A 12589-nucleotide genomic window follows, 5' to 3' on the forward strand; every position below is an offset into this window, starting at 1 on the left:
TCTCTGATGCTTCCATTAATCACCTTTAAGCTCTTTTTAAAAATTAAAAAAACCCTTCCCATTGAGCCTTGTTGTGAAGCTGTGGTACAATCCAGTCTCTGGTTCCCCCAGAGGTCTCTATTTTTTTCACACCCCAGAAAATAGCTGCTACTGACTTGCTTCTAAGCATGGTTGGCTTCCTCCATGGCTCAGTGGATAAAGAATCCACCTGCAATGCAGGAGACACACAGTAGATGAGGATTCGATCCCTGGATCAGGAAGATCCCCTGGGAGAAGAAAATGGGAACCTACTCCAGTATCCTTGCCTTAAAAATTCCATGGACAGAGAAGCCTGGTGGGCTACAGTGCACGGCATTGCAAAGAGTTGGACACAACTAAGCACAAAAGCATGATTCACTACGTTCCTGCCACACTGGGCTTCACAAACCACCAGTCATTTCTGAGTCTTTGTATTTGGTATTCCCTCTGCAAGGGAATTAATGTCGTATTAACCAATACTCCGCAGGTCTTAACTCATCTTTAGTTCTTCAAAGTACCTCTTCTAGATTCCTTACTTCAAAGATGACACACACATAGCCTCCATCAATCACTATGAGATGATTATCTACTCCATTTTCATTACCAAGATCTGAAATATTTCATTTGTTTGTATATGCATTTGTCTATTTTATGACTCCCTTTACCAGAATGTAAAATCCCTAATAACAGATTTATATATTGTTTTATTCTTTGTTGCATCCTCAGGTCCTAGAATAGGGTCTGGCACACAGTAAGCCCTAAATAGAGAATAATAGAAAGAGGGGAAAGAAGGGAAAGAGAAAAAGGAAAAGAAGCCAAGAGAGAAGAAGGAAGAAAAACCAACAGAGAGTGGATGAGGTTAGTCCAGTCTCTTCCAGAATTGGCAGAGCCACATCAGCTTCCAAGAACCCTTCCTTACTCTGTCTACTCTTACAAGTATAAAGAGCCAGTTTAGGTGTTAAACACAAAACTGTTTTCCTAGGAAGGTCTCCTGTACTGTACACAGGCAAGATCAATCTGTTAGAGCAGCTATTTTCTCTGCTTCAGAGTTCACACTCTGTGTATGTGTGTGTGTGTGTGTGTGTGTGTGTGTTTACATCCTATTTTATTGAACAATTTATTGACTGCTGGCTGGGTACAGTATATTTTCAGCCCTTTTACTTATTGCTCCTCTCAGATCCCACAACCTTTTCTCAATCCATAGGTCTCTACATAAAACAATTTTATTTTAAAAACTTTTCATTTTTTATTCAAACTTTGAGCCAAAAAATAATACTTACAAAATGATTTTTTTTTCATATTTCAGTCAGCATATTTTACCATTATGGAATTTCTCCTGTTAACGTTCCCTTCCATATTTTTACCCAATTAAACAAAAAAGAGTTTTAGAAAAAGAGCACCCATAATTTAATATAGCATTGACCACACTGCCCCAACATCATGAATGTTCCAATCTTTTAAGTATATGTTATAATCCCATAGATTTAATTTTTGTGTCAAATAGGAAAAAGAGCACAACTTGGGTGTCCATATTAGACACCCAAGGGGAAGACTTAGTTATGGAACATTTCTTGAATGAAACCCCACACAGCTTAATAAATATGATTATAATGTGCCAGTGCAGGTTTGTCAATAGTAACAAATGTACCTCTCTAATGAGTGAGGCTGATAATGAAAAAGGCTATGCATGTGTCAGGGCAGGGAGTACCTGAGAAGTCTCTGTATATTCCTCTAAACTTTGGTGTGAACCTAAACTGCTCTAAAATATTAAATCAAAAAATATAAAAACTTAAATCGCTGTAATTACCAAATCTACAAAAAATTATACATGCATGTGAAATAGGCAAAAATGGCAAGCAACATCAGAGAAAATGGCCAACAGTTTGATGCATGTGATTGATGGATCTTTATTTTTAACTTTATCATTAATAATAATAAAATATAATAAAATTATATTTACACCTGAAATAAAGTAAATTATCATTTAAAGTAATTTTCCAATCATGAAAAACTTTTTTTTTTTTCATTCACAGAACAAAATAGGGACCTTCAACTGTCACAAACGCAGGAATTTACTGTGAGGTATAAACATGGTTTCTGATCTGCTGCTGCTACTGCTGCTAAGTCGCTCCAGTCATGTCCGACTCTGTGTGACCCCATAGACGGCAGCCCACCAGGCTCCCCTGTCCCTGGGATTCTCCAGGCAAGAACACTGGAGTGGGTTGCCATTTCCTTCTCCAATGCATGAAAGTGAAAAGTGAAAGTGAAGTCGCTCAGTTGTGTCCGACTCCTAGCGACCCCATGGACTGCAGCCTACCAGGCTCCTCCACCCATGGGATTTTCCAGGCAAGAGTACTGGAGTGGGGTGCCATTGCCTTCTACGTTCTGATCTGCAGAACTTATGATATAATAGAGGAGTTGAAAAATGTACAAAAATTACTGCTCTGTCAGGTAGCACATGACAAGCCTTTAATATGAACTGCTAAACTAAAATCATTATATTTCCAATGTGAACAAGTGAAGGCTTCACACGGAGGAAAGCTTTAAGGACAGAAAGCCTTCAAATTGATTCTTGAAATAATGGAGGCAATCTTCACAGATAATTTTGGAAATGAGAGAATTTCTAGTTGAGTGAATACAATTTTAGCTCTGATTCCCACAGAATCTTATTGAATCATTAGCATAAGGAATTGCTTAAATTTAATGACTACTTTCTGCCCAAAGGAGCAACATTTCAGCTGACTATGAATCTTCTCTCTGGCAAGAATATACCAGGATACAAAAGCTGGCTGCTTTAATAACCAGTATCAGTTTTTCTGGAAATGTGTTTTGCAGGAGCCTGGCTCCTGGTGATATTCCACCAAACTTACCCAACTCTGATCATGGATTAACAGTCCACAAATCTGCATAATAAAGTCAACACTTCTAAACTTACTTCCCCACAAAACCCTTTTAGGCTAATAGGCAATAGCTATTAACATCTTAACAGTATATTAGAATTAGGAAGCAATATGGTATAGTGGTGGAGAAGCAAATGGCAACCCACTCCAGTATTCTTGCCTGGAGAATCCTGTGGACAGAGGAGCCTGGTGGGCTGCTGTTCGTAGGGTCGCATAGAGTCAGACACAACTGAAGCAACTTAGCATGCATGCATGCATGCATGCATTGGAGAAAAAAATGGAAACCCACTCCAGTATTCTTGCCTGGAGAATCCCAGGGACAGAGGAGCCTGCTGGGCTGCCATCTATGGGGTCACACAGAGTTGGACATGACTGAAACGACTTAGCAGCAGCAGCAGCATGGTATAGTGGTGAATATCATAGCAGACTATGGAGATGGAGTACCTGGGCTGTAATTCTGGCTGACCTCAGGCCAGTTACTTAACCTTTTTGTGTCTTCCTTTCCTCATCTACAAAATGGGAATGACAAAAAAAACATTGTTTCATATAATTGTTGTAGGCGATCAAATGAGGCCCCATGTGTAAATCCCTTAGAATAGTTCCGCACATGGTAAGCACTGAGTTATCATTAAAGCAGCCTTCTCTGGGTTCATTTTGGGAAAAGGAAGTTCATCAGAGACGAGTAAACATAAAGTGGGCTTGTCATTGCTGGTATAAAAATCTAAAAAGGCTGCTTCACCCATAATTCTGGCACTTGGACAGAAGCTACTGCTTTTCCCCTGCAGCAAAGGACTTCAGGAATGAGAGTGGCATGCTTAGGTGAAAATGAAAGCTGCTCAATCACGTCTGACTCTTTGTGACCCCGTGGACTTCTCCAGGCCAGAATACTGGAGTGGATAGCCTTTCCCTTCTCCAGGAGATCTTCCCAACCCAGGGATCGAACCCAGGTCTCCCACATTGCAGACGGATTCTTTACAAGCTGAACCACAAGGGAAGCCAACATGCCCAGATACATGACAGGTTAAACTTGAGATACCAATATTACAGACAGACTGGTATGTGTAGTAGACTGAAGGCCATGTTCATTCCCAGTCTAGAGTTCAAAACAAAGCTTTTCAATTAACTTCTATCATTTCCTCTTTTTTGGCATACCCCTATATACTAATGGCCTTAGGACTTGAACCCTGCTACCCTCCTGTTTGTTCTTATCCTAAAGACTGACTAAGGCTTGTTGATCTGCTGAGAAGCTTCCCTAAATCAGTCCTCTTATTCATGCTCCAAGCCCATTTCAATATATCTTTATTCTGCTGTAATGGCCAAACCTGATGTCAATGACTCTGTTGAACTGCTGCCCCTTGCCATTAACATATGTGTTATACCTGCATCACTGGCTGACACCACTTCCCATGAGTGGGCAAATGAAAGTTCCAAGTCCTAGACATGAAAATGTGTACCACCCAGGCATATACAACTTGCGGATGCCCCTGAAATCATTAATCCCATCCATGATGAAACTGAGCATGGTCCAGTCAAGTCAAATAGACCTGGAGCTTGGTTCTGGGGCCTGAGCTGGTAGAATGGCAGGTCCAATCAAAGCTGACTAAAAATATTAAGAGCCAGAGGATGAATCAGAACCAAAGTTTTCAAAGAGCAAAAAGGCTCAATGTCGGAAACCTAAGGCCACTCAAACTCAAGAAGTATTCTTGAACCACTGCGGATATTTGAACTAGTCGTCATTCTTTGAGAAGTCTGTAGGGGGTCTTCTCATTTAAACCACATTCTAACTGAAATGTTGCAGTAGCAGTATTATCTAAGCATGGATAATAAGCCATATGTGTATTCCCAGATTTATCTGGCCTGAAGAATCACCTGTTCCTGCTGACCTGCCAGGTGTGGAAGCCATAAGGATTCACTGGTTGATACATATCCTTGATGCCCAACATTTATTTGGTTCTCAGTTACCTGAACCTAAGAATGTGCTCCATTCAGCAACGACACAATGGCTTAAATATACCCTAACGAACTGAATGCTTGACTTGAAGCTCTAATCCCCTCAAAATGCATGTGTTGCAGCCATAATCCCTAATGTGATGGTCTTTGGAGGAGGAGTGCTTTTGAGAGATTATTAGGTTTGGATAAGGTCGTGAAGATGGGGCCGACATGATACAATTAGTGCTCTTATAAGAGGAGGAGGCCAGAACCCTCTCTCCTTCTGTCATTTGCAGGTGCAACAAGGAGGAGTCCATCTACAAACAGGAAGAGGGCTCCCCACCCCACCCCTGGATACTGAATCTGTCAGCATCTTGATCTTGGATTTCCCAACCTCTGGAACTACAAGAAATAAAGGCATGTTGTTTAAATCACCCAGACAATGGTATTCTTTAAGGAGCCAGAGCTGACTAAGGCATGCTCCAGGTATGCATAATCTCAGAACATGAGTATATTTTAAAAGATATCCATAGAATTATCATACTTCCTATATTATAATTCTGGGAATCAATCACTCTTGCATATAAATATGCCTAATATATGCCTATCAAATAGTAAGGTTAGCTGTACATATAAAATATCATAATTTTTAATATGTATTACCTTGTTTTTCTCAGTGAATCTAAAATTCTGTATCAGAGTGAAACTCAGTAAGTTAAACATTAAGTGGCAGATAGAGATGTAGCCTTTGAAACTTTATATGTTGACATTATTTCTCTTTCCCATTTTTCTTTCACAAGATTTCTAATGTCTAATAAATCTTTCTAAATTTCAGTTTTCTTATCATCTCTATTGAGCCAATGATACCTTGCCTATCTCAGAATTATTATAGACAGCAAAGAAAGAAAAACAAATGCACCTGTAAAAGTATAAAAATATTCTACTTAATTAAAACAGCATTTCCTGTAGTATAAGTATTACCCTCAATACTATCAAGCAAGTAATACTTAATATTTAAAGTTCATTGTTTCACTAAGTCACTGTCAATACAAATCAGTTCTATTAAGGGAGCCAAATAGAACAAGAATAGTCTCTTTTCTAAGTCCTTTACCAGCCAACATTAAATTGATATGCAAATAAATATGATAGATAATATTAAAAAAATGGCTATTTATTAATTGCCTTGACTTTGATCATAAAATAACCAAGCTATTCAGTGCATTTTCATGAGCTATCTTCAAACACTGGAAGTGAGGCAGATGTTGATACACAATATCAATCATTAAATCAGTAACCCCTAGAGATTTGGTCTATGCTTGGGCTCTTCAGTCACTATGTTTATTTCCAAGATAATATTAACTATATAACAGTACTTTTGCCCTTGGGCAAGTTGTTTCCATTTATCAGAGAACAGTGGAAACTCTGGTTTTAGTTGGGTGAATGACTGTTGATAACCCTTCAGAAGCAGGAAGAAAGTCAAGTTTTGAAGATTTGCAGTATAAAAATAAGCATATCATTGCCCCAAGAGATAAGAAACCTTACGCTACTGAAATGAAATCAAGTCACTGGCAATATTGCACCAAACACACTGACAAGTTTTTGTTATTGTAATTTTATGTGGCATTCTCTAAGGACATGCAGTATATGTCACATTTCAAGACTGCAAATAATTCCTTAACTTTAATCAAGAAAGCTGAAGAATGTTCCCCCTACCCATTGCCCTATGTCATTAAAAACAGAAAGCCTTTGCTTAAAGTGTTGCTCTGTTTGTAAATCAAATTATCTACTGTAAAGCAACACTGAAATTTATAGCATATTAAAAGTATTCTCTCTGGAATTATTTTCATCATATTACTGAGACTATGTTGTGGGTGACTCAGTGGAAATAAATAATTCACAAGCAAGTTACAATGTCTTTTTCTGAATTAATCATAGAGGCAGTGATATTGCATACTGTTATAGGGGAGGGAAAAACCTTAGCATAAGAGTTAATTTTCATGAAGAAAAAAATCTAAACATTAGAATCTATGCAAAATTTAAAGTTACCAAGTCACTGACAAAGTAGCCAGCAAAAGATAATTGTACATTTGTGTGAAAAGTCACTGGTTGATGCTCATTATGCATTGCAGGAGCGGGATATTTTATAGTTTGTCTTTCCAAAGTAAAGGGATTTGTAAGGACAAGAAAGGGGCTGGCTAGAGCACCAAAAACAGACTTAAAGTGCAACTAGCTTTCCGAAGACTCTTTAATGTGAGTTTTATTTTTAAATTCAGATAAAACCAAATATTTTAAGTGATCAAGTCACTTAGCAAATCATTTTCAGCTTTTGCATCATGTGGGAAATTATCCAAATCATACTTTAGCCAGTAAACTTTTTAATAAAACATTTTTACCTGAAGTCTAAAACCTTATATACATGTAAATATATACATATTTAGCTGTCAAAGAGAAGAAAAATGTTTCTTGACTCTATGAGTTAGAAGAACTAGACCACCTCTGCATTCTACATCTAGGAATCACTAAATTTCAATTTAAAAGTTGATCTGTCAGGGTTCAACCACTGAAAATAAAATGCATTCTGGATGATTTTTCAACAGAAATTCAGGGCTGAGCCACCAAAGGGCTGCTACTCCTCACAAGATCAGAATGGGTCCCCTACCAAATTAAAAAGTCACAAGCTGCTGGCTTCAAAACAACCACCTCCACTTGGGAAGCTACCAGCCCAAAAGGTAACCATACTATAGGAGCAATCAGAAATTGTTATTTCCTTTCTAAATAAAAATGTTGGCACAAGCTAGAGATTCCATAGCTTCTACAGGTACCTGATCACAGCAAAAAGAAGTTAACTCACCCTGAAAAACTCATTCAATATCCACTGTATTTAATAATATCCTCTCTGTGTATGGTTCTCAGTTTGTTCCTAAAAGTATTTACCTCCCACTGGAGACCAGCAAAGTTATAGGACAATTTGTTGAATCAAGATCCCACAAATTATTCACAATAACTAACAGTGACATAGCATTTTCACTTTACTAGAATTTCATTTCACCAGAATACTTAAATATAAGTATTAGTTCTAGGATACTGAATATCCTAGAAATGTTGGCATATAAAAATTTTGCTAAATGTTATGCAGGAACACATAGGACTATGTCCCTGCAAGATGATAAAACCCAAGAGTTGAAAATGATCTTATAAATCAGCAGGTATATCCCCTTTCCAGGCAAGCATGTCCAAAGACTAGTCATCCAGACTACGTTTGGGCATGCACTGGCGAGGGGTACTGTGGTAGATGCATTATTAGACTCAATTCCTCACTCACACTTGAGATCTTCAGCACTAATGAGATGAAGTGTATTTCCCATGTCTTTTCTCAAATCCAAAACAATAAACTTCCTTATACACATCCACAATGTCTTTTCCATCCTTTGTCATTTACAATAGCAAGCACTGTCAGCGCCGTGTACAGGTTCTTAGAATTCCTTTTACTCAATTAATATATCTGTTGCCACTAACAGCTTTCTCCTGCCACCTTCTCTGAAAGAGTACCCTTGGAAAATGAAAGCTATCTTGCCTGGAAACACATGCAAGGTGTGATCACCCTCCATTACATCCAGTAGCCAGAGACTGGTATGAGGGTACAAAACCCCAACTCTCTTTATAGCTGAGAACTCGCCACAGGATCAGACTGAGGTTTGATTTCACCTGAAGACACCTCTCTGCCTAGCTTCTCTCTCTGGCTTCCTCACTTCTTTTCAGGTTTCTTTTGAAAGAATTGCTTTATATCACTAGCAAAGCAATCTCTGTCTCAGGCACTATGTCCAGAGAAACATGTAACACTACTTTCCTTGAGTGTATACTCAGAGACATTTTCTAAGCCCAATTCTTTGTTCATTCGGTATTCTTGAGCCCTAAGAATAACACATAGGCATTCAGTTACACATCTGAAGGAAGAATATCAATAGCACTTATTATTGATGATTAAAAACTTGCTGTTATGGTTCAGTAATTTTCTATGATTCCTGAATTTACTTTGTCCTTAGTATTTAAAAAAAGAAAAACTTTTTAGTTTGGATTGAGGTATATAGCTGATTAACAATGTTGTGATAGTTTCAGGTGAACAATGAAGGGACTCAGCCATACATTTACATGTATCCATTCTCCCCTAAGCTCCCCTCCCATCCAGGCTGCCACATAACACTGAGCAGAATTCCCTGTGCTATACAGTAGGTTCCTGTTGCTTATCCATTTTAAATATATCAGTGTGTACATGTCAGTTGACAGTTCCAAACTTCCTAACTATCCTTTCCCTCCAAACTTCCCCTCAGCAACCATAAGTTCATTCTACTTTGTCCTTAGCATCTTGACCACCTATCTTTCTCTGAATTGTTTTCCAGTTTCACAATATAGTAATTACATACCTTAAGTGTGTTGAATTTCCTGATAAACACAATTTTTAAACCACAGTATCATAGAACAAAGTTATTTCTTCCCTAGAAATTTCATAGTGCTTCTCTGCAGTGTTTTTTTTTTTTTTGGTCAGAAGATAAGGATATTGGATGAGAGCCCTAAAGGAAAATATTGCCTTTATTTTGGTTACAAGTTGTGCACTGTGACAGGATTCAATATCTAGGTGGACAGATATGCTAGATGGATAATATTAGATTTCTGTAATCTGGGATAAAGAAGAATGCCACCTCATTTCTACAAGGTCTCATGACAGCCTCCCTAAAATAGCCGAAGTATTTTTCATATCCAGATGACATATGTGAACATCTTATAGGAAGTGCTGGGTTGTCTCATCTCTTTTGAGAATGATATCATAAAACAAGGAGATGCAATATTCAGTTCAGTCACTCAGTCATGTCCAACTCTTTGTGACCCCATAAATTGCAGCACACCAGGCCTCCCTGTCCATCACCAATTCCCAGAGTTCACCCAAACTCATGTCCATCGAGTCAGCGATGCCATCCAGCTATCTTATCCTCTGTGGTCCCCTTCTCCTCCTGCCCCCAATCCCTCCCAGCATCAGAGTCTTTTCCAATGAGTCAACTCTTTGCATGAGGTGGCCAAAGTATTAGAGTTTCAGCTTCAGCATCAGTCCTTCCCATGAATATTCAGGACAGATCTCCTTTAGAATGGAGTGGTTGGATCTCCTTGCAGTCCAAGGGACTCTAAAGAGTCTTCTCCAACACCACAGTTCAAAAGCACCAATTCTTCCATGCTCAGCTTTCTTCACAGTCCAACTTTCACATCCATACATGACCACTGGAAAAACCATAGCCTTGACTAGACGGACCTTCGTTTGCAAAGTAATGTCTCTGCTTTTGAATATGTATCTAGGTTGGTCATAACTTTCCTTCCAAGGAGTAAGTGTATTTTAATTTCATGGCTGCAATCACCATCTACAGTGATTTTGGAGCCCCAAAAAATAAAGATGCAATATTAGACAAATACAAATACTGAATACAAGTTTTTCAGATTATAGGCAATGCTATAAGACCCTGGAGACAGCCGAGGTCATTCACTAAATACTGTTCCATATTCGTCTTTCTAGAAACCAGCATTTAACACTGGTCTTTTCTTTCTTTTTTCCCCATAACAGTTTTTCTTCAGTTCTATGAAAGGATATGTGATTACAACTTTCCTTTCAGCTGCTTTAACTTTTAATTATCTTTACATCACCTAAATTTCTCCGCTAATACTGAAAAAATTGCAGCACACTATCCTTGTCAGCTTCCTTAAGGAACAAAGGAACTTTAAATATTCAGGGGCATGCATTCTTGTCTTCACCTGTTAGGATTTTCCTTTATCCTCTTAGTTCCTTTTTTATGGTGTACAGTCATTTGTTTCCTTGGGTTTAAGGCTTGTTAAAGACTTCTTTGTAACTAGAGTACAGATAATGACAGATATTCCAAGAAGTTGGGAGCAACAGAGCTACATTCATAGAATATTGGCAGGGTTCACTTGGGAGAAGTGGTGGAGCTGTATATCAGAGTTTAAGGAATCAAATTAAAGGGCCATTCAGTAGTGGTAGAACAAATGCACAACTCAAAAGTAAAAGAGAATACTAAATATTTATGCAGCACCTGTAAGAAAGGAGAAATTGATATGATTTTGAAATCATTACAAAACAAAATATGTCAGAGATTCTTTTTTCATACAATGTTTACAAAATGTGTTACTGAAAGAATTCATTGTAAACACAGAGAAACACATGGCTGGAATTTTAATAATATAGTAAAGCCACATACATAATATGGTAGTATTATTTTATATTTTTTATGAGTAGTTACTTTTTAGAGAGATTGTGGGGACTTCCCTGGCAGTCTAGTGGTAAAGAATCCACCTGCCAAGGCAGGGGACATGGGTTTGATCCCTGATCTGGGAAAGTTCCACATGCACAGAGCAACTAAATCTGTGCGCCACAACTACTGAGTCCACTCTCTAGAGCTGATGCTCCACCCCAGAAGCACAACACAACAAAGAGCAAATAAACCCTTGTACCACAACTAGAGAAAGCCTGCACACAGCAATGAAGACAGTGCAGCCAAAAATTATTTAACTAAAGTTTTAAAAAGAGATAGTAAATTCAATATAGGCACAATTGTACTTGTGTTATATAATAAGACTCAATTTTTCAACAATGTTAGAATAGCTAGTTGCTATTAAGGGAGTAAAAAAAAATTCTCTAAACAAGCCACATAAAGATAATTCCAATACTTTGGCCACCTGATGGAAATAGCCAACTCATTAGAAGAGACCCTAATGCTGGGAAAGACTGCAGGAGGAGAAGGGAGCAACAGAGGATGAGATGGTTGGACAGCATCACCAACTCAATGGACATGAGATGGAGCAAACGCCGGAAGATAGTGAAAGACAGGAAAGCCTGGCTTGCTGCAGTCCATGGGGTCCCAAAGAGTCAGACATGACTTAATAACTGAACAACAACAAAAATAATGCCTATGTTAAGTTGGAATTGACAATCTAATGTGAAACTATTTCAGGGAACTAGGTTCTTAGAAAGATTTTATCTGCAAAAAGAGATCACAGGATTAACACAAATTGGTTTTATTGAATCCTTTTGTAGACTGTTTTCTGATGTCTTTCTATCAGTTCTTGAAAACATTTTGCATTTCTACAAACTTGCAGTACACATTGGAGACAATGTCACTGATATTTTTGCATAAATCAATATAAAGGGAATGATTCTGACATAAAGAATATAAGAAACAAAGTTCCTGATATTTACACTGGTGAGTTTTAACAACTGTATTAAAAATAGCACCACAACTTTAAATGGAGTACCGTAAAAACTCTGATTTTGCAAAGCGTGTTGAATATATGAACATGCAACATGGTGCAATATCCTCTCTTACTGATTTTAACATTAAGCCAGAAGCACCAGACCGAAAAAAAGACCAGAATTTGAAATCCTCTGACAGTTCAAAACTATTCCAACTTCACATATTTGCTAAGTGTTTTACATGCAAAATAAACTGTCATATCCTAAATAAGGAAAGAAGGAATAATCACTGAAAGCAAATTCAGTATCCACTGTGGAAGTTAAAGTGTTAGTCTCTCAGTCATGTTCGACTCTTTGCAATCCCATGGACTGTAATCCATCACACTCCTCTGCCCATGGGATTCTCCAGGCAAAAATATTGGAGTAGGTAGCCATTCCCTTCTCCAGGGGCTCTTCCTGACCCAGGGACTGAACCTAGGTCTCCTGCATTGCAGGC

Source organism: Bos mutus, chromosome 26 (assembly GCF_027580195.1).
Source record: "Bos mutus isolate GX-2022 chromosome 26, NWIPB_WYAK_1.1, whole genome shotgun sequence".
Lineage (NCBI taxonomy): Eukaryota > Metazoa > Chordata > Mammalia > Artiodactyla > Bovidae > Bos > Bos mutus.